This window comes from Acanthaster planci, linkage group LG02 (genome assembly GCF_054643075.1).
Source record: "Acanthaster planci isolate LZ-2023a linkage group LG02, COTS_SCS, whole genome shotgun sequence".
Lineage (NCBI taxonomy): Eukaryota > Metazoa > Echinodermata > Asteroidea > Valvatida > Acanthasteridae > Acanthaster > Acanthaster planci.
The window spans coordinates 30,357,824-30,378,112 of record NC_141778.1 but is presented as its reverse complement, the minus strand read 5'-3'; the positions used below and the strand labels follow the sequence as shown (position 1 = coordinate 30,378,112).

The window sequence follows — 20,289 nt, the reverse complement described above, 5'->3', positions numbered from 1 at the left end:
TTATACATGTATAATCATTTCTATGATCAGTCCCGACTGTGGCGCATATATATCTTCCCAGGGTCCACAAAATATTGAGCTGGAGCGTAGTGCGTTTAGTCAATCTTAATATAGGGGGCGCTGTAACCGACATTGCCCCTCGCGCTGGCATTGGCGTGATGATGCCCACGTGCTGGTGGAGCTGGAGCAAGCAATCCAAAGGCAACTTCATTTTTTTTTTTTTTTTGGTAGACATTTTTAGTTCTAACGCTCAGTATTTTTCAGGCTCTAATCTGAACGAGCATGTTTGAACGATCGAACTATTTAAACTGAACATGTTTCATTTGAAAAGCACCATCCCTGGCCTGTACCGTACCCATGGCATGCCATGGCTGTGGGATTTTTGAGAGCTTTGTTCCGGTGCACGGCCCACGTTAGGACTTGGGGAACACTCAGCTGAAATTGTACCAATTTCTGGATGTTATCATTAATATCAGGCTATCAAATTTCAGACACCGAAATTGTTCAGAGAGGTGATCAGTGGCATGTGTTTTTAATTTGAAGGTTATAATGTCATTATTTACCAGAACGAATTTAAAGTTTTTAGGAGAGATATTGGAAATGTTCCATGAGGATAAAAGTCAAGGAAAGGTTTTGAGCGGCACTTTAGAGGACACAACTGTAATTGGCCAGTCTAGTGGACAGTGGGTACCTCTGTGTCCTTTACCCTACTCCTAAACTGAAAACAAACTCCCACATGGTCTGGCCACACTCAGTGTAGCACTAGCAGATCAGCAGATACACGTAGAGACAAGTCTACTTACAAGTATTGTCCCTCATAATTGGAGTGGTCTTCTGCTTAAGTCTGCTAGAGTCAGTGATTGAAACCTGAGTGTATTATGAGGTTCATTTTACACACTGTGTTGTTTAGCTTTTAGTCTTTGGTCTTTTTAAGTGTTACTGTTAGGTTTTGAGTTTTTAAGTTACTTCTCTAGGGTTGGTTAGTGTTTTGACATGTTTTGTTTCAAAATCTAGAATCGGTGTCTGATGAGTACAGTACTTACTAAGTAAGTTCCAGTAAGTTCCCTGCAATTTTTCCCTTGAATTCTTCATCACGTTTAGTTTGCAGTTCTTCCCCGTAGCATCCTACTTATTTTGTAAGCTCATCCTGTACGTGTACTTCTTCAGTGCATTGGCACACTTCAATACTTGGCTCAACCGTTGGAAGCTGTGTAATGAACATACATCTCATTCAGGTAAGAGATTACTGGATGACTGATGTGCTTAAGTATAGGGACATGGCATACATGTAATGCCAGCACTCGACTTTCACCACACCTGCTGTGGCCAATGGCGGTCAGTGCCCTTACAAGGGGGCGTGGTGCCCTAAAAAGTTCCACTTTGTCCAGGGCCCAAACTGGTCATGTGTCCCATTCTTCCTGGCAGTGGTGCCCTTGTTTCTCAAAAGTTGCTTACTTTGCATGCATGTGAATGTATTTCGTGTTGCGGTCTAATATTACACGATCGTCTTCATGCCACATGGGTGCAGATATAGCCTAGCCAGCCAAACTGGCCGACCCGGCGCAATGCGCCGCAGCACCGTACAGCTTGACGAGGCTGGGTGCGTATGGAAGTCCAACGCCTCATAAGTCTGATGCCTCAGGAGTCTGAATTTTTGGACTTACAAAGCATTTGACTAACGAGGCATTGCATCTGTAGACTGATATAAACTAATACAGATTTGTACATGTATGTACGTGTATTCCATTCTGCAGCCCAACGTTCGTGGATCATTATTCGCTGCAGGTGCCAAGCACACATACGGGCATATTGTGCAACAACTCGGCTGGTACAGGCATACACGGCTTAGGCTATGTCCGAAACGGGCCTCCACAGCTACGGCTAGGTCGTTTGTCCCTTTAGTTGCGGATTGTGTATGCATGCACGCAGCAAATTCAACTACGTGTGTCTGATTATTCTGTGACGTGATGAATTGGTAAACTTTACACCACAAGGAGATGTTGTTGGTAAACTCATGCAGTGCAGTCAAAAAAGATTTGTCAAATTGAAACAAAGCCCGTTCTCTTTGTTAAATGTAAGGTTAAATTTATTAGCATTCTTAAATTAAGAAATTCTTTCGCAGAAAATATGCCAGTTCTATCCTGTAATATAAGATCTTTTGTCATGGATTGTAAAATATTTAAATATGATAGCTCATCATCAAGCACATAAAACACCATTTTTTTTCAATTTCATAACTTGTTTTGCAGAAAATTTTACATGTACACCTTGGCCTCAGTGCCTTTCCTTTGTAGATATTTGGCCTTTTGTTCCTGTTATTAGCCGCGGTGCCTCTTAACTAGCCCCACTAGTGTGGCACGGACTCTCACTCCCGATCCATCCTTAGTAGGGCTACCCCTCAACGTGTCCTACCGGTATTTCGTGAGGCCAAAATGGCAGTGCCCCCAAAAGTCGAATTTCAAGCCTTGCAATGCTCATGCACATGTACTCCAAACCTGCTAACCCTTCTACTTTAATCAGAACTGTCTTGATTTTCATATTCTAAGACGGCACAAAATTGTAATGTTTCCATGTTACAGCCCATGTAGCAAAACAAGCAGCCATGCTAGAGAATCTATTTATAAACATATACATGTTTGTGTAACGCCTGTAATGCAGCAAATAGCGCCCTCGTTTGCAAGGAATTTTCCATTAATTAACTACAATTTTTTCCTTTTTTAGAAATCAAAATGTTCCAATTTTAAAAAGTCAACACGTTTGAACAGTTTGTATTTGCTTTTCGTTCAAAATAACAGCATGAAAATGACCATTTGTTTTGTGCAAATACAGCAATTGTTAATAAATGTTATCTTATACAGCCTGCTTATTTTAACTTCACACACCTATCCCCTTGTTGGCATAAAAGTACCGCCTCTCGGAGCACTGATGAAGGATCAGGCAAGATGAAAGTCAGATTGCAGAATCAAAAGGGCCTGCATCTTACATCCTTCTGAAATGGAAGAAGAAGAGAAAAAGGTTAAATCAATCACCTTGACAATATTGAACTTGACTCTAACCCTGCCAGATGCAGCACAGTGCAACAGGTGTAAAAGTTTGATGCACTTCCATGCACTGGGCAATCAGCAGGAGCCAAACAAACTGACACAATGGGAACTAGTTCCATTGAACAATGCCACTGTAGCGTGGTGACTTGGTGACTTGCAACCACAGACTTGGAGGCTGTTTGGCCTTAGGGAGAGTTGACCCGTTGAATCTTGTTACACTGGGCAGGCAAGCCACTTTACAACCCCCCATTTCCACCCTGGATCCTCCTCCGAAGGGGGGTATATCTACAACAAAATGAGCCCAGATGAACCTTAAAATAGGAAGTTTGTCCAGATTTGGTAAAGGAAGGAAAAAAATCAGTGCCTTCAAGATGCACAAGGCATGCCATGTACACAGGATACATGTTTTCCTATTCAAAATGTGTAAAATGCCATAGCCATGCTCATTAACCCCTGAGGTTTCTCCCAGGGGCAACATTTTTCTTCCTTTTTTTCAAATGAATGACTTCGGAGATATTCTGCTTCTCTCAAGTGTGTTATTGTGTCACAATGTGAAAGTTGCCCTCTATTAAAGATCTCGAGAATGGTAGCGGCCATGTTGTTTTGATTGGGATTTAAAATGGTGCTTTTTGCTGCTTTTTCTGTACATCAAGATCAAATGGAGGCAAAATACAACAGAAAACAAAATAATTTGTACTCTGTACTTTTGAATTCCAGGTTTTTATTGAAACAAGAGCAGAAAAAACAAGCACAGTGGAGTAAACTTTTACCGGGAAGTGAACCATCATACACTATGGAAAATGTTGTCATTCATCCTAGTTTCTGCTTGCTCTCATTTTGGTTTCTTCCTGGCTAGTTATTTGTATAATTATTGAGATGGAAAACAAATACAAAACTTTTAGTGAGATAAAATAAGTAAATCCCAATTTTCTGCTTGTAAAAATTTAATTTTGATTGGGGATAAAGTCAAGGATATATAGGACGTGCAGCATGTCTCAGGTGAAAAGTTAAAACAAACACAGCGCACAATGACTGAACTAATATTTTTCAGCAGACCAATAAAGTGGACAATTTCCATGGTTGCTATAAAAATTTTAGCCACCAAAAGGATGCTTGACTTTGTCAGTCGCCACGGCAACTGGCACCTTTCCTGCAACGCTGCACTTCACGAATGTTTTTTACAATTGCTCTCAATCTTGTTGCACATGTCCATTTTTGCGTTCAAGACATTTGTAGATGTATATTGCAGGGCATTCCTTGAAGGGACAGTTGCGTCCATTGCTGACAAAAGACTCCTTCCATCAGCCTTTTAAATTCTGTGTTGCACAAACCCTGACATTCCTCAGTCGGCATCTGGCATTCAACGTAGGCCAGCCATCACAATCAGGATTTCCTTGATCAGTGGTGTATGAGAGCAGCATTGCAACTAAGTCCACTGCAGAAGGCTTGATGTCAACAAACCGGCATGTTGCTTGTACCCCTCTGACTTGTCAGTTGAATTCTGGCACTCGAGTTTGTCAAGAGAAGTTGTCTTGGCAACATCGGGACGGAGCAGCAGGACATCTTTTGTCAGCACTGCATCAGACTGGTCCTTGAAGACTCATCTCTAGCAACAGCAAGTTCCTATTTACTCCTTTGTTTGCCTTATGTAGACTGTTGGTGAGTTCATCTGAAATGGACTGTCTGGAGATGTAACAAGTTTTGGCCATTCTGACACCAGCCTTTGTTCCATTTGCAGACTGCACATTCCAATCAACTCAGCGTTGCTGCAGAACTAGCTGGCTCTGCAAGTCTGATAAATTTTCTCTTGCGTGTGATCATCTGACAGAATGCATGTGGCCACACAACTCATTCCCTCATATCCTCTAGACCTAGTACATTAAGACCTACCCCACCTCATCGTCTTTTGATATAGCAAGTGTAGACAAAGTGTGACATCATTATGTCTATTTAAAAGTCGTCCTTGGTGGATAAATTTATTTTGCCCAATTACTGGGTGACATGTATATATAGGGAGCCATAACATAGCTCAAACAGTCCCAAAAGTCGTCTGATTTCAATATGATTTCACATGCACGCTGGGAGGCTATGGTTAATACCGTTTATAATTTGGGAATGTTTTCTGCACAGACTGTGATCTCCCATATTGGCCTTTAGTTGGACTGAGAGAGAACGCTATTTCCTTGGCATCAGAGGCTCCTTTGGTACTAACTGTGCATCACTGGTTCATGAACGACTAGTTAGGACATGGTAGCAGCCCCATTGCTACCAACAAAATGAATACCCCAACCAACACGACTCTTCTCAACCAATTAGGCTGTGCTTCTACTCAAGGTGGATTGCATTTGGGGATGGCAGCTGAAACCTTAACTGGAAGAGATTGACTGGCTGACAAAATAGGTGGGATTGTTTAATTATAGCCCTAGATCAACATTTCTTGTGTTGTGGGATTTCATCTGAATGCAGATGGTTGAAAACAGATCTTAAGAATGCCAAAAATAGAGGAATGTTTAAATCGATGCCTAAAGGCTTGAGAAAGATTACTTATTGGAAATGTATTTTAAGGTGTTTTGAAGAATAAATGTACTTAGCTAACTTAGCTAAAGCAACAATTAAAAAGAAATGGAAAATGACAACTAAGAAGATAATGAGATTTTTATGAAATGTTTATGAGAAATTCAAGTAATGTGAGCTTGTATATTATCTGGCCCTGATCTTTGTTGATTTGATACTATTTTCAATGATGCTTCAATTGCTGTTGTAAAGTGCACCTTATAATTTGAGACAGTGGCCCCCACAAATGCTAGTCATATGAGCTGAAATTCAAACCCGATTTGTTATTAGTTTCCCTAGTTTCAGCAGTGACAGAGAGACAAGAACAAGCTAGTCCCTTGGCAAAGTTTTCTGAAGTGTGACAGATCAGAGATATCATATCACTGGGGACAATACTCGACAGGTATGGAAACAGCTTACATAATTTTCTGATATTAGTCCATGTTACTGGTAATAACATGCCCAGTTTAGTAAATCTGGAACTTAAGTTTTGTCTCATAAGCTTTTCAACTAATGAGAATCTCCGGCCTTTGGGGCAATGCTGAAAACTGGTGTAATCAAATATTCAGAGTTGAAATACGCGTCACCAATCGTGTCAGTCAAAAAAAACAGGATGATTTGACCAAAGGGTACCAGCAAATCCCAATTGCTGATCATGACAAAGACAAAACTGCATTCATAATGCCTGAGTTTACAGTTCTCCCATTCAGAATGATAAATGCGCCAGCAACATTTATGTGCATGATGAGGGAACTCCTTTGAGGTCAATCTAATGTTGTCAATTTCATTGATATGTTGATTTTCTCCCAGTCATTTGAAGATCACCTAAAACATGTCAGAGGGGTTCCAAGGTAAGTGAAATTTTAAAGTTGCGTTCACCAAATTTGCCAGTGAATCGATCTAGAGGTAGACCACCCCGTCTTCCTGGTCCAGGTAGACTGATAGGAAGACATTTTGCGGTAGAAATTTGCCAAACTGGAAAATGAGCTACATTATACAAACAGTGTGATGTTTGTTCTAGAAATGGCAAAAGAAAAGAGACCAAAGCGATGTGTGAAATTTGTAAAGTGCCACTTTTCGCTGTTCCTTGTTTCAAGGAATATCACAAAGTTTCCTGTATTCCAAAAAATCATAAATGAAATAGTACATGAAATTTTATGATGTTTGTTCTAGATATGGTGAAAGAAAAGTGACGAAATTGATGTGTGAAATTAGGCAAGTTCCAATTTTTGCTGCTCCTTATTTCAATTTTTGCTGCTCCTTTATCACACTTGAATCAATTGCTTATTTACGTAAAGTTTCCTGTATTCCAAGAAATAGTACATGAATTTTGAAGCAAATCCTTCAAGGTTTATTATACTTGAATCAATTACTTATTCATGTACAATTTTGGCAAATTTTTTCACAAGAATTTTCTCCTGTGTCAAGACATCGTGTAATGCAACTACTCTCCACCTCCTTTCCTTTTTTTGGCTAAGTTTTTTACTGGAAGGTTCCTTTTTTTTAATAACATTGAAGAAAGATAAAATGATTGTAAATATGAGAAAAGAGAAAAAAAGAAATGACAAGTCGTCAAGAGAAGAAGAAAAGTGAGAAATTTGTCTTGTGTTTTTCTTGTGTCTGTTAATTTTATAATTATGGGGAGGACTAGTTTGGAAAGATAGTTTTCATGGGAAGGTTCAAACTTAGAAGGGGCTGTTTATATATATCATTACATACGGAAAGGGGATTTGAATAGAACTTGCCAAAAAAAAAACAACTTAGAAATGTTCAAGAAAATTATGAGCAAACTTTGCGCAAAATAAAAACATTAGGGGAATTTTGCGGGAAATCTTCACCGGGTATTAGCTGAAATAAAAACTTGTGAAGAGCACTCAGTGTACAAGTTGGGGCTGGACATTGATGCTGGGCATGCATGGACTACTGGGAAGCGGGCACACAAGCCACGGTGCCCACTAAAAGCAAGCATAGACCGTGTGAACTTAGCGGGTGCTGCACTCTCCACTGTAACCGAGCGTCCTTGGGTAGTTGGTGTTGTCACATGAGCAAGGCAAGTGCTGGGTACCTGGGATCCAAATACCCCAGCAGGCTTCATGACTACACAGAGCCAGGCTGTGTGCAGTGTGTGACCCAGCAAACTTGGCAGATAGGCCTGGTGCCCAATGTAGGCGTCTGCAGTTGCCTTTTGCAAAATTCGGAAAATAAACCCGGCAGCCAGGTGGGTTGCGGTAAAACTATCAGGACGTGAAGGGGTTAACCAGCTATTATGAGCAAATCTGGTGTCAAGCTTCATTCCAGGGACAAACGCTCCTGATTGGAAGTTTTTACTGTCCACCCAATGGTAAATCCTGTGCCTCTTTTAGACCATGAATCTAACATCTCCAAAGTTTATGTTTCGAGGGGCTCTCCATTCATCATCCTTGGGGGTGACTTTAATGTTCAAGGGGTAGACTGCTCTGATGGTTTACAGAGTGAACCCAAAAGATGTCTTCAGGAAGCATTGTCTAACCTCATTTTGACAAATCACCTGACCCAGAAAGTGACATTTACTACCAGATGTGGTGTTACAAACTAGCTCTAAAAACACCTTGTCCCTACAACTGACCTCATGTCCAGACTTAGTCTCTGATGTTTCGCCTTGTTCTGGAATTAGTAATCAACCTATGGTGCAAGCAAACACTACATGCCAAGATTAAATCCCCCCCCAGCCACCCCATAAAATCCCTCCCTGGGGAAAGGTGGACAATGAAGAAATTATAGATCGGGCAGAACATTTGGCTGCAGGTTTCTTCAACCAGCATCCAGAATAAAAGATCTGTTGAGGGCAACTGGGTGTGGTTGAGATGGCTGAATCTGTGCATATATATACATGCATGTGTGATCCACATGGAAAATGTGCAAAAGAGTAACTGTGGTTGTCAAATGCATATTTGTCCTCCTATGCTGAAGTCACTCTTTGGGTGAGTTGATGAGTCGCACAAAAATGCACAACTGTGGCATATTGTGCACTGCACCAACTACTAAATGACACTGATACAAATCATGTTCCCCACAAGCTCATTAAGGGTCGCATGCGCCCTCCTTGGTTCTCTACGAGACTCAAGTAGTTGTGCAACATGAGACAGAAATTGTACATCCATGCCAAGAAGAGTGGATTAAAACAAAAGGGGGCAAATTCACCGGAGTACGGAAGCAAATGATCTTGGTCTCCCTTCACCGTCTCGTTCACCAGCAGTGGCCCCATTGCCAGCCTGATCAGGATCCTGTCGGCACTCCGGTGGCACGATGGGTTCGAAGCGATAAGGCTCTGCACCTCGGATTTGGGGCAGTGTATAACTGCAACTACACATGCGTTACTATACTACGTGTAATTACGTGCATTGACATGAGCGCGTCAGCTCAATGTGTACATGCACCAGCCGGAGAACCATTTCCATGGTGCTATGTCAACAAAATCCTGGAAAAGCCATATTCATGAGATGTAAATGAAGCAATAACGACACGCTCCGTTAACGAAAGCTAGCCGTGGCGCTCAGCAGAAACAGGTCTCAAAAGTGAGCGACTCAGATGACCTCTGAATCGGGGAAAGGCAAACATCTGTTGTGATTGGAACTATCTTATACACCTACGTGCATGTACACACACTGTATGAATAAACCACTCATTCATAAGCTCTGTAGAAGCTTGAAACTCCCACCTCCAGTCTCTATTAATTACCGCCATCTGTAATATCACTTCAACATCATTCCTATTTTCAAGAAAGGTTCAACTACCGACCCTGCAAAGTATCGTCCTGTTTGCTGCAAGTTGTTGGAACACATTATGGACAGCAACCTCATATGGGACAGCTTTCTGGACATTGTCTTTCTGATAATCAGCATGCATTCAGGAAGCAGAGGTCATGCCAGTTTCAGCTATCTTGATTGCAAATGATCTAGCTAAGATTTTTGACAACAATGTTGTCACTAACCTAGTATTGCTTGATTTTGCCAAAACATTCCATGCCACCCCCCTTTAAAGACTTGATTTCTACAGTGTTAGTTCCAATACAAAATGATGGATTTCCAGCTTCCTATCAAAGTGCCCACAACGAGTGGCATCCTGTGCCAAGCGGTAAAACCAAGGGCAGAATATTGGTTCGACATTGTTTCTTCATATCAACGACATCCATGAAATAGTCACAAGCACCACCAAACTATTCGCCGATGATTGCCTGTTACATCGTTTAATCAAAGTCTGCTAATGATGCTCTTCAAAAAGATCTTGATACGATGGCTGAACGGTCACAAAAGTGGGGCATGCATTTTAATCTGTCCAGAGGAGGGATCCAGGTGAAACATCATACAGCATCCTTGGTATCCCCCTTGAGGAAACCAAACAGATAAAGCATCTTTGCATCAAAGTTTAACTTGATCTGCACTGGACTGGCCAGACGCATCGTGCAACAGCAAAAGCAATCAGTGTGCTGAATTTTCTGAGATGATACTTCCACCACTGCTTAATTTTTGGCAAGAGAAAGCTGTATCTCACCCTCGTTGGGCCACACTTGGATAATGGAACTGGTGCATGGGATCCATACACAGTTAAAGATGTTAATTCCATCGAGAATATTCAAAGACAGCCTGCTGGATTTGTGACCAAAACCTACAGAAGGGAACGGAGTGTTACCAAACTCCTACGTTCACTTGAATGGAGCACCCTTCACGACAGACGTGAAGCACACTGCTTGACTTCTACATAATGCAACATGGAAAACTCAACATAGATTCTCAAGCCCATACCAAGCCAAAAGCCACCAGAAACCAACAAGGCTACTCATCTCAATTTGTTGTACCAGCCAACGTACAATTAAAGAATGGAATAGTCTCTACCCTACAATAGTTACACAAACAGATGTAGTTAAATGTAAGACAGCTCTTTTTCAAAAACATGTTGCCATAAGTCCACCCTACAGCACCTCCATTCAAACTCCAGTAGGAGTATTATGGAGGAACTGCAACCAAGAACACCATTGCCATTATGTTGAGATGGAGAAATAAATGTGGACCAGGGACGCAGCTTGTGTGGATGGACTATGGCATGGTGGCAAATTTATTCCAGAGTGATTGCCCCCTTGGGCCGACATCCTTAGCGCATGCACTGCACACATATACAAGGACACAATATCACATATCCCTATGATAAATAATGTTGCTATTGTGCCCGTAAATAGGCCTACACTGTTTACAGAGATCACAGGATGATCTGCATTTTTCACTCATTATGGTACTTACCTTGGATTTGATTGAGTTCTTGATACATACGCCACCTCCAGGCAGCAAGCTAGCCATAGCCATTAACTGCCTAAACTCGTACATCTGTAAAGTGTAATGAGAGCAAATAGTAAAGATAAGAAGCACCGTGGGCTTTTCTTCCTTCATTCTGGAAGGCATCATGCTCAATCACCACTGGTAGACCTATTATTCCTCCGCATACAATTCCTGACTCACTATCCAACTCACAGGGGGAATTCGAGTCGTCATGTTTTTTGTATTTCAAACTTGTGGGCTTGAATTTCTTTTCATTTTTTTTGTACGACATGCCTTTTCGGTTATCTGTGCGGCACTCACATCATCTTACGCAAGCAGGAACGCAAGCCATTCCATTATACAGACCTCCTTTGGCTACATGAATTCACTCTTGGTCAAGTGACACACCCTGCTACACCAGACTCTCCCAACCCACCCAACTCCTTCCTCTTCATTTCTGATCAGTTCAGGAGGAGTGCACTTCTGCTGAGCATCCGGGTTGCACCCACGCTTCCTCCTGGGGGTATTACATGGCCACTGAGTAGCGTCACAAACTGTGTTGTGCAGACACTCAGCGTAGAACTGATACTATAATCATTGGAGACCAGTAAGTCTGGTTGCTACCCAGGATGGACTTAAACCATCTCACTTGGTGATTGACAAGGTCAAAGGCCTTCAACCAATAAAAAAACAGCATCAATACGAGGGGGTTTAGAAACATCAATAGCATTAGCCCAACCATGATACAGGGTCGTTAATTGTGTAACACACGAGCGCTTGGGCAAGAATCCATGTTGACTAGGTGAAATTATCCCCTCTCTATATATGTGATTAACAAGACGTTTAGAAAAAATCCTTTCCAGAATTTTCCCAACAACAGAACACAGTGAAATAAGCTGGTAATTGGACTTAGCATGAGCATCACCCGATTTAAACAATGGAACCACATTCGCGAACTTCCACTATTGTGGAACTGAACCAGTAGCAAGAGACAAATTAAAAAGTTTGGCAAGTGGTTGAGCCAAACTATCACAGGCCAATTTAAGCAACATAGGAGAAACACAGTCAGGCCCAGTAGATTTATACATATTAAGCTCTGACAGCAGTTGTTTAATTTCTGCAGGGCTTGTGGAAACATCACCCAGATGAAAATCAGTGATGGTATGGTCACATGAATTGCCACTGAGATTATGAGGACCATTACTGAAGTCATTTTGAAAAATTTGATTGAAATTTTCTGCAATATTGGTAGGATCACTAACGACACCAAGGTCACTGTGAAAGCTCGTAATTATACTTTTATGATGTTGACCACTCACAAAAGACCAAAATTGCTTTGGATTATTCGAAGAGTTGCAAGCCATGTCCTGAACATAACTACAGTAAGACTGTCTAATTAAGTATTTGACATCATTGCGAAGTCTTTTGTATTTAGCCCACAAATTTTGATTACTATCACTGCGAACTGCTGCCTTGTAAGCCCTGTGTTTCTTTTTTGTTAAAGCAACAATTTCAACGGAAATCCAGGGATGCTTCTTTCTTCCATTTTGTTTGGCCACAGGAACAACATCTTTTACAGCTAGAAAAAGAAGATCTTTAAATCTAACCCAGACCTCATCTATATCATCTGCAGAGAAACACGTATCCCAAGAAATCCTACAAATAGTACCACACAGAATACCAATATCAGCCTTTTTATATTGATAAAATGACCGACTCACAGTTTTATCATCAAAAGAGAGTGATAAATGAAATTTAACACCATTATGAACACTATTTCCAAGACCAGGATAAGCTCCGACATTTGAAAAAAGGTCAGGTCTGTTAGTAAATAACAAATCTATTACTGACCCTTGACTGGCAGAAATACCATCACAAGTGCTCCAAATTTAAAATATCAGTAACAGTAAGCAGTCGTTGAGCCAGAGGCGATAATATTGAAAATCAATGTTGAAATCACCAAGTACAGCAATGGTAAAATACTGTTGTATGAAAGTGATGGGGAGTCTGTCTGGGTAGCACTAGTCTGTTTCATGCCTAGGTGCCCCTGGTGAAGAGGTCTTGGATGTCAGTGGGCTGATGTATGAAGTGGTTACTGGGACCAGTAGGTGTGCCTCAGTTCGCCAAACCAGAGGTTGAGTGGTTGGACAAGCTAGGCTACTTCCTTCTCCTTCATTCGTAAGCCTTCGCTCTTCCCGGCCTGGGCGACTGGCATCAGGCCTCCGTTCTCTCTGGCCTGGAATGCAGCTCAGTCTCTTGTGCATAGTTGTTTGCTAACCCCGGTTCTGACCAGAAAGGAGTTGGACACAGTGAACCGTTAGCACGGTAAAAACGAGCATCAGCTGGGACCTTAACACCTCGACCATACCGACTCTTGTCGGTCTGGGGGGAACAGTTGAGGACGAGTTCAAGCATTAAGCCCTCAACTATTGAGTTAACAAGTTTGGTTTATGATTACACGTTTTATTAATATTCTGGTGAGATGCTCCACAATCTCAGCAGTAAAATACTGTACATTCTTACGATGTAATACTTCTTACTTGTACAGCTCATGCAATGATTATTAACACATTTGGGCCTGCTAACAACAGCAAATACTATTTGGGGGATTTTTGCCACACATGCTTTTGAACAACTATTTCTAGTCCATAGCACTAGTCTGACTACTAGTCTCTTGGCATCCTATCCATCAATTTTTCCAGATAATCTGGTGAAATATATTGCCATGCCTGCTGAAGAAGCTCCCACAGATTCGTTTGACTCGATGGGCATTGCTCTCTTACTTTACGGTCCAGTTCTTCCCACAGCAACTCGATAGGGTTTAAATCTGGCGACTGGGTGGGCCAGTCTGTGACAGTCAACACTCCTTGTGACTCTTTCTTTTCCAAATATGACTTACACAGCTTGGACATATGCTTTGGTTCATTGTCTTGTTGCATGACAAAGTTGGCACCAATCAGATGTTGTCCTGAGGGAATGGCTTGATGTTGGAAAATACTGTGGTGTCCATGCTGGTTGAGGATTCCTTCCCCTCGATACAAATTGCCAACTTTGCCTGCCCCAAATCAACCCCACATCGATACACTTCCTCCTCCGTGTTTGACTGTGGGTTTGATGCATTGTGATTCCATCCTTTCCCCCGATCTTCGTCGAACGTAGACCCATCTCTTACAGCCAAATACATCCAGTTTTGAATCGTCTGACCACAGTACTTTCTTCCATTGCTCTCTGGTCCAGTTTAGCCCAATCATACCTTTTCACCTTGTTTTGTTTCTCTTGAGGAGTGGTTTCTTCCTGGATACTCACCCCATCAACCCTGTAGCTTTGAGGTGATGCCGCACTGTGGATGAAGAAACAGCCTTCTCTCCTGCTTGCTTTCGTGTGCTGTTCAATTCTGAAGTAATTTCTGGACATGTCAAATATCTGTATTGCAGGCTGCAAACTCTAATGTGCTTATCTTCTGCTTTAGAGGTAATCTGTGGCCGGCCGCATCTCTTTCTGTCCACATTTGACCCAGTCTCAGCTTTCCCTGCAAGGCAGGTGTGGACTCCATGGAGAGAGACGTTCAGTTTGTTGGCTGTTTTGCAAATGTTGTAGCCTTCATCAGATCATAAAACCACTACAGACTGGCGTGTTTCTAAGGAAATCCCCCTGGATTTAGCCATTACCGTCGGCTTCAGATTGTCCAGATCAAGATAAGGGCAGAGGACCATGCTTTAGGCCTTTCAAACCTCTGATTTTGTAACAACACTATGCCCCAAGATCAAAGTAACAACATTCAGTTACATGTACATGTATGCTACTAACACTGTCAATGCCCAAATCCCCGTGGTCATCCCAAGGTCACCTCCTAATAAAGAAATGTGAATAGTACACTTTCCAGGTGTGGAACACCGAATTATTGAAAGTCAAACGACTTTGGGGAATACTATGATGTAATCAAACAAAGCCATAATCAACTATTACATCATTAGACTCTACTTCACTACTAAAAACCTCTGATAACTGACAAGAACAGCTCATTAATAGCATGTAGCAGTCAAAACTATCCGTGGACTTGTCATGTCCCAAAAATTTTGGAGGGTAGTGTATAACATCGCTAGGTGACACAACATAGGTAGAATCAATGTCAGCAATGTAAAGCATATACAAAGAAAGAGGAAAATACCACACAAAACCGACAAAAAATGTATACATTTAGAGATAATAAACGTACATACCCAAAACTGCAATTTATTGTTCATACGAACATTACAGTTGATCAACTTACCACAGGAAGGTGGAGCGAGAATAGAAGATAAACACTTGTTCGTTATCGATTGCGCCAAGAAAAAGAAAGTTGAACATGGTGGCGGTGCCACAATGCATTGTGGTAATAGAGGGCGAACTACAGTTGATCAAGTTGTAGTGCAAATGAAATAAAGCGTCTAGGAAATTTGTAAATATAGTGACTGTTTGGGTAGAATGAGCAAAGTATAGACAATGTTCTATTTACTCCACTTTACCTCTATCCATACCAGTTAAATTAAATTAATGTTTTCTTGGTGAAATATTCTTGTGCATCGCGTGTCCCATCTTTTTACGTACATGTAAATGCTGAATGCTACATACTGGGCTGATTTTCAGTTCCAGTTTCTTGAAAGACTATCATCCACAAAATACACTGAAATTTGGGAAACTGAAAAAAGAGCAAAGCTTCCTCGTCTTTTCTGCTTGATAACTGGTAACATTTCTTTGAACACTTTGCAATTCACACTTATAATTGAAGTTCTGGTCTTCAATGTTGTTTTTCAGGTGCATTTGGGGCACGCCTGACACAGGAAATATCAAGTGAAATTCCACACCAAGGTCTCTGTTTTCAAATTTTTAAAACATAATTTGGCACTGTTCAGTATCAATAACTGTTGATTATTCTGCTACTGTTGAATTACAGTGAGAGCCTTTTTTTCCTATCAAGCAATGTAACCCTAACATAATTACCAACACTCTGAAACAAACCTGAATTCCTACTAGTGAGTCTTGCTCAACTAAGCTCAGGACGTTGTGCCCCTCCTCCTAATTAGCTCCTAGTCTGTTCAGGTTGATGCAGTAATGGGTTTGCTCATACCATTCTCTGGGGCTCATCCAGAGCGTCATGCAAGGTGTATTTTAGTATGACACTACAGGTGACCTGGGGTAGAGGTTGTTAATTAAATACTATGAAAAAACTTGTTTATTGCAGAAAAACTTATACTTTAGGGGAATGTTATCAAAGACTTGTGGACACACAAATCCAACTTTGTAATCCAATATCAATTTATCCCACCTCTCAAAGTGTTCGTTTCATTGTTTTGAACCACAAGCAAATGATCCAGAATTCTCCAGTACATTTGCAATAGTAGAATGTTGCCTCCAAATAGGAGTTGATGCATGTGCAAATTCTTCCTAGTGCTCAAAAGTCTCTCAAAGCTATCACTTTTGATGCTAAGGTGCCTCTAAAAGGGTACATATTATGGGGGGAGGGTTAATATTGAATAATTTCAGGAAATGAAATCAAAAACAGTAATATGGACTCCTTTCAAGTTGGTATAGGTGAGTTGAGAACTGGAGGAGCTGAATTAGCGACTATCTCAATTCACATTCAAGAGTAAACTCTTCCACTCTCACAATGTCTCCTCACTGAGTTTCCATTCCATTTACATGGTGTACGCTTGTCGGCTTCTAAAGAGTTTGTGCTTACCGAGACAAAATGTTGTAGGCTATTCAAGGAGCATTGGGACTTAAGGCAAAAAAGGATAAATCCCAGAGCAGACATGAAAGTTGGGAAAATTTAAATGAAAGCTCTTTTCTTAGCCTTTCATGCTTTCAGTGTTTTTGTTATCTTTTTTTTAAATTGAAGGAATTCCAGGGCCAAAATACATGAATACTGTAAACTAAACATGCACTGTACAATGTAGATTATTTTAAGTGACCTCGACTTCATGTCTTCTGTTTGCTGTGTTTTCCTTACAAAAACTTGTTTGGGCTTGCTTCAAATAAAAATTACCGGTAATTTTCATTGAAATGTTTACAAAGACAATCAATAGTGGTTCATCAAACTAAATAATGCATAATTTTGGTATTCAGCAATACAAGTATACTCAGACTCATACTTGTACTCACAAATACAAGTACTCGCACTCAAAAGTATTTATAGTATTTGTACTCAAAGACCTGTACTTGTGCTTGGTTGGTAAAGTACTCATCAGGCTAGAACTGTTCTCGGCAATTTAAGTACTCGGCAGTACTTGGAAAAAGTATTCGACTACAACACTGCCATAAATATGCCATCCTGAACAGCCTACATAATTACAGATGTACATGTCAATATCATGAAGAGGGACCTTTATATATTGTCATATGGTGTCACCCCCTCCGCTTTTTAAATTTTCATGGTCAGGCAAGCAGTGGTGTATCTAGCTTTGGGTGTCAGTGGGGAAATTATGCACTTTCGGGCTCATTAAACATGATTATGGGGTAGCCTATTTATTTGATAAATAAATGTACAGATTAGTTTCTTTCCTACACCTACATTTTTGGTGTAATCTCAGTTGAAAAAAAAATAAAAATTAAATCTCTCGGCAAGTTGCCCCCCTGGATACACAACTTCCCCATCCCCATCCCCCAAATTTAAGCCACTTGGCACCCATCTGAGTGATGAACAGGAGAATCTAAAATTTAAGAGCTTGGTAAGGTGTCAAGTAGGCCTACTTGGCCACAGGTCGTACTTCTTGAGTACCCTTTTTTGCAATTAGAAGCCTGTACTACTGGATTTTACAATGATATAATGGAAGATTGAATGTAAAAAGTTCTGGTTCCGATCACCTGAACCTAAGTTAACCAGCAAGTAATTTTTTTTTTAAATAATCCATGCTTTTATGAAACACCTCTCAACGATGTCATTTAGGCCCAACCTCAAAACCACTTGTATTTGCCACCGAGCTGGACAGAAATTTTCGCTTGAATTACTTTACTGCACAGTTTACATGCATCCATTTTTAATTCCCTGATACAAATTCAACACGTAACATTTGGCTACAGATGAAGCAAAGACCCAGACCGACTCTATGCTATACATTTCAGTACAGAGGGGCGGGGATTTGACGACACAACATCGCCACATAGGCCTAATCATAATCACGAAATGCAAGCAGTTTTATTTACCTGTTGAGTAGCGTTGCCAGTCAAACACTGTCTCTGACATGTCCTAATCCCGAAAACTGTCTTCCAAACTTTTTTTCTCGTCTTTCCACCATTGCTAGTGCGACTAACGTCAAGCAAACGAACAATTTTTAAATACCCATCGTCGGGCCGTGCATGCACGGAGGCCGCCATTTTGAAGTGTTGCAGTGAACCAATGCGCAGCCGGCCACATTCCTGTACTTTCTCGGCCAGTCGATCGGGACGGCATCACGCAACCATGATTTTAACAACTAAATGTATTCTGCCTTTCTTTGGAAGGAATCAAAGCTTAGGGTTGCGATCCTGAAAAATATTTTAACACTGTCACCGTTGGGGGGGGGACAATCTCCTTTTTCCTGTGGGGGCACTTTCCATTCAAACGAGATGGACAGAAATTATCACTAGAATTACTTCACTGCACCCTCTATAGCTACATACATTCATTTTTAATTAACTGACACCAAATCAACAAGGGTGAATCAAAGGCCCCGAATGAGCTTATGTCAAACATTTATAAACAAAGGGGTGACTTCAATAGGAGCAACAGAATTGGAGCATTAAATTGCTTTACCCATCACGATATTGCCGATGGCATAAGCTGGCCATACAGGACACGGACTGAGGCAATTGCACAAAATAGGAAGGAGTTGGACAACAACTCTCACCTCCTTTTGCACGTTTCCATAGCTACAGCAATATCATCAATGGCTAGTGGAACATGTGGCCTTTCCGATGCCAACACAATTGCAAGATTTGGACTATTTTCAGGCTTTTTATACTCGAATATAGGAAGCTATGTCTGCGTGGGAAGAGGCCCGGTAAGGTGTGGACAGAGGGGTGGGTTCAAAATGAGAAGACGTTGGACAACTCTCGCCTTCTTTTTGCAGATATTTCCTTAATTTCAGCAAACATGGACTTTGAAACTTTCATTACTGGATAGAGAAAACCATGGCCTCTCTGATGACACTATGATTGCAAAATTTGGACCATAAGTTCAGACGTTTGATGCTCGAGTATAGGCAGCTGCGCGGGAAAAGGCATCATGGACACAGGTTGAATTGTACAAAATGGGAAGATGGACAATTTGCGCCTTCTTTCACGTAAATTATTTCCTTAACTACAGCAAATATGGATTATGAAACTTACATGAATGGATAAAGGATAAGATTGCCTTTCCGATGGCACCATGATTGCAAAATGTGAACTGTTTTCAGACTTTTGATGCTCAAACATAGACATGTCATCTTGGCGAAGGAAATGGCGAAGGTGGGGACACATGTTGAATTGCACCAAAAACTGAAGCCGTAGGACTCTCGACGTCTTCTGCGGATAAGTGGATAGGAAACTCCATCAAAGGATAAAGAAACGTTTACTCTATCTGTTAACAAGTTCCTCTCATTTTGACTATTTCAGACTACTGAACCTCGGATAAAGCAACTTTCATCTTCATTCGCGAATAGCCCCCCCCCCCACTTCAGTTTTGACATTTGGAAATAAAACTTCTCTATTGGATTAGGACTAAAACAATAACCTTTCCGATACACCAAGACCAGCCCATTCCGACCATTTTCAGTCTATTTAACTTCAGATATAGAGACAAACGTACCCCTGGCAAAGGCAGACCTTCTAACGTGTGCACAATGCGGAACCACACAAAATAGGAAGCTCGTCACACCGAGCGGCCCGAACAGGGCGCTGGACCACGAGCGAAAGCTGCCAGCTTGTATTTCTGAAAATATTGGGTAAAATAGCGCCCTTGAACATTGCACATGATGTTGATCGCATCAGCTGCCAGTGCCATCCAATTTCAAAATGGCGGGGACTTTCATTACTGCTTTCAGGGGTGATAGAAACGTGTGTCTTCAAAAGTCATCCGTTATCGCTGAACGATTGAAAGGAGAATGAAAGATGTAGGCCCAGAGCTTTAATTTGCCGTTTGTCCCGAACAATTTTGTGTTTTTTTCCCTTTTAAAGGATAAAAGTTTATTATCTGTTGTCTATGGCAGGTTATTTACGTCTACTGGTTTCCAACCTTTGGCATGCTGTCAAACATCCTTTCGAGTAATACGGGGGAAACCCCGACGGACCACTAGGTTTCCATTACATCAGTATTAGGCCTACACAGGACCCCCCGTAGGGGATCGAAGGGGAAAAGCGGGTCGACGCCATGTGTAAATTTGAGGTGGTCCGCAGTCTAATGACCC

General features: G+C 41.3%; 1 long non-coding RNA gene across 4 annotated transcripts in view; it reads right to left on the bottom strand.

Annotated features, from left to right (window-relative positions):
• LOC147800132 (uncharacterized) overlaps window positions 1–18,623 on the bottom strand; it is a 28,141-nt gene extending 9,518 nt beyond the window's left edge. For 2 of the 4 annotated variants that reach the window (XR_015424410.1, XR_015424409.1), the window contains exons 1-3: window positions 18,068–18,621; window positions 10,871–10,954; window positions 2,883–2,989 (exon numbers count right to left, since the gene is read on the bottom strand). This is a non-coding gene — a long non-coding RNA (uncharacterized LOC147800132). Of the gene's footprint in view, window positions 1–2,882; window positions 2,990–10,870; window positions 10,955–18,067 lie in introns of all 4 variants that reach the window. The other 2 variants (XR_015424408.1, XR_015424407.1) reach the window with 2 other exon arrangements.
• Between the last annotated feature and the right edge of the window lie 1,666 nt (window positions 18,624–20,289).